This window comes from Schistocerca nitens, chromosome 7 (assembly GCF_023898315.1).
Source record: "Schistocerca nitens isolate TAMUIC-IGC-003100 chromosome 7, iqSchNite1.1, whole genome shotgun sequence".
NCBI lineage: Eukaryota > Metazoa > Arthropoda > Insecta > Orthoptera > Acrididae > Schistocerca > Schistocerca nitens.
In genome coordinates, this window is record NC_064620.1 from 308,569,899 (window position 1) to 308,572,398 (window position 2,500).

The following is a 2,500-nucleotide window of genomic DNA, read 5'->3' on the forward strand; positions in this document are numbered from 1 at the left end:
CTAGCGGGTGTTGACGCAATGTGATTTCTGCCCAGTGCTCTGAATGTCAACGTGAAGAAATTCAAGCAAGCGCGGGTAAACGGCGGGTCGAGCGCCGCTCCCCGCTATCTGCCCTGATTGCATGCGGTCATTTTCAACCAAGACCGGGCTCGGCGTCCATCGTCGTCGCGCCCATCCGACTGCTGCTAATGCCGAGATCAAGACCGAGAGGAAGAAGGCCAGGTGGTCGCAGGAAGAGCTGCTGCGTTTGGCCCACGCAGAAGCGACCCTCGCCATCCAGGGTTGTAGGTTCTTCAACCAGGAACTCGCCAAGGCCTTCCCTGATCGTACACTGGAATCAGTTAAATGTCAGCGTAGAACGCAGTGTTATAAAGACATGGTGGCAAGGTTTGCCACTGAACTCTCCGGCATGGATCGCGGCCCTCGTGGTCCCGCCGGTGAGCCTGCGGACAGTCAAGCTTTGTCACAGTCTCCACCTGGGGGGGAAGATGTAGACCTAGCCATCTGGTCATTTGTAGCGGATCTCCCCTCATCAGACTGCCGATTCCGCTCACTTGATGATCTTGTGGCTCTGGGTCCCACCACCAGCCGTAATACTATCCAGGCAATGTTGCTGTCTGCTCTCGATGAAGTAGGCAGCAAGCAGCCAGCTGTTCACAAAGCTGTGAGTGTGCAGACCCAACAGCCCCCAGAGCGGAAACGTGCACGTAGGAGATGGGAATATGCAGTGGTTCAGCGTGCTTTTAGGAAGAACAGAGCACGCTGTATCAATGGACTTCTGGATGGCACACTGTTGCATCAGCCACCTTCCATCCCGGGGCTGATCGAATTTTGGACAGACCTTTTCTCTCCACCTCGTATCAGGTCTCGACCTCCACGTGGTGAAGGTCTGTCTGAAGAGCTGTTGCCATTCTCGAAGAAGGTGCCCTTCCGTGACCTTTGGGCTCCCATTTCTGCGGACGAAGCCATTGCTGCTCTCCCACCTCGCAATTCTGCTGCAGGTCCCGACGGCCTCACGCCGACCCAACTGCGCCGCCTTCCCCGGGAGGTTCTCCTTAAGATCCTAAACTTCCTCCTCCTTTCCCGTTCCCTTCCATCCCGTCTCCTTCAGGCTAGGACAACCCTGCTGCCCAAGAAGACCGCTGCAGCATCCCCTGCCGACTTTCGTCCGATCACGGTGTGCTCGGTGCTCACCAGAGCCTTTCATAAGGTTCTGGTTGGCCGCCTGATGCGCTACTGTGTATTGGATGGTCGTCAGCGGGCTTTCATCCCTCAGGATGGGATGCTTCACAACACCTTCCTTCTGGATCTGGCGATGACCCAGACGTGCAGAGCTGCCGGCTCGCTGTACTTGGCATCTCTGGATGTGTCAAAGGCCTTCGATTCGCTGGCTCATGGTGCCCTTGGCCCTGTGCTAAGGGCCCATGGTTTGCCGGTCGAGTTCGTTGACTACATCCAGGGATGCTATAAGGCGGGATCGACGGTTATCTGTGCGGCTGGGAAGTCGTCGGATCTAGTGCGGCCTTCGAGGGGTGTTCGGCAGGGTGACCCTCTGTCTCCTATCCTCTTCAACATGTCCATTGACATTCTCCTGTCCCGCCTTCCTGATCATATTGGTGCACGCATTCTCGGACGGCGAATTAATGCGGCTGCATTCGCCGATGACCTCCTGCTGTTCGCCGAGACTCGTGATGGATTGCAGGAACTTCTCACCATCGCCACGTCGGCCCTGGGTGACCTCGGGCTCGAGGTCAACCCACGGAAGTGTTTTTCTCTCTCCCTTGTTTCATCAGGCCGGGAGAAGAAAACCAAGGTCGACGAGACTGTCATCTTTCGTGCTGGTGGGAACAACATCCCAGCACTGGCGATGGGGGATACGTTCAAGTATCTGGGCCTGCAATTCTCGACGTGCGGACGCAGCCTCTTTCATCCTCGGCGGGAGGTCGAGAAGCAGCTGAACGTCATCAAGCGTGCACCACTCAAACCGCAGCAGCGGCTTTTTGCCCTTTCTTCTGTTATCCTCCCGGGTATTTTCCACGGCCTAGCCCTGGGGAGGACTCGTCTGGGGGCCCTCTCCTCCCTTGATGTCACCGTCCGTGCAGCTATTCGATCTTGGTTGCACCTGCCAGCTGATACTCCAGTCGGTTACTTCCACGCCCCCATCTCTCATGGGGGCTTGGGGGTACCTGCAGCCCGCTGGCTTGGCCCTCTTCTTCGCAGGAGGAGATTGGCGAAGATGCAGGGACTGGGTACGGCCGCGGACGATTCTTCCCGGGACCTAATCCAACGAGAGATTCTCCAACTGGACCACGCCCTGCAATGGCAGGGGGAAGTTATCAAGTCCAGCTATCAGTTGGGCCGGTGTTGGGCCGACCGCCTGCACTCGTCGGTCGACGGCGCTGCGCTACACAAGTCTGCCCGAACACCAGGGCAGCACTGCTGGGTTTCTAATACCCGGCAGTTCGTAACAGGCCGTGACTACATCTCATGCCTGCGTGCC

General features: G+C 57.6%; 1 pseudogene; it reads left to right on the top strand.

The window, feature by feature from the left end:
* LOC126197804 (large subunit ribosomal RNA) overlaps positions 1–2,500 on the top strand; it is a 7,400-nt pseudogene that overhangs the window by 2,775 nt on the left and 2,125 nt on the right.